At 28.6% G+C, this 384-nt stretch overlaps 1 protein-coding gene across 1 annotated transcript in view; it reads right to left on the bottom strand.

Moving 5' to 3' along the window:
* The window catches only part of LOC119587778 (cytochrome b-245 chaperone 1-like), a 7032-nt gene that overhangs the window by 2243 nt on the left and 4405 nt on the right, over window positions 1–384 (bottom strand). The window lies entirely within an intron of this gene.

Genomic DNA, 384 nt, shown 5'->3' with positions numbered 1-384 from the left:
TCAAATTGGTATATAACATATTGGTGAATTTATGTATGTGGTCAAACACAACATTAATGATAATTGATACCTATCCTTTGCTTTCATAAAAAATATTCCTATGATCAAACTCCTATGATCAAACATTCACAGTTTATTGTTAACGTGATGGGCAATGAAAAATTATACATATATTTTTACTTTCTAAAATAACAGAAAGGTAAGTCACAAAGCCTTTGTAGATTTATTATCTCATTCACTCTGAATAAAATCATGCTTTGCATAAGATTCTTTATATGAAGCATTCTTCAAAGGCTCACCTATTTATAAACTATGCCAAAGTATAAAAAAAAATGGCTGATGTAAAATGTGTAAATTTCCGTGAAGTACCATAAAGTTGTCCCC

The sequence above is a fragment of the Penaeus monodon genome, chromosome 23 (genome assembly GCF_015228065.2).
Source record: "Penaeus monodon isolate SGIC_2016 chromosome 23, NSTDA_Pmon_1, whole genome shotgun sequence".
Classification (NCBI taxonomy): Eukaryota; Metazoa; Arthropoda; class Malacostraca; order Decapoda; family Penaeidae; genus Penaeus; species Penaeus monodon.
The sequence above is the reverse complement of the archived record's forward strand: the minus strand, read 5'-3'. Positions and strand labels throughout refer to the sequence as shown.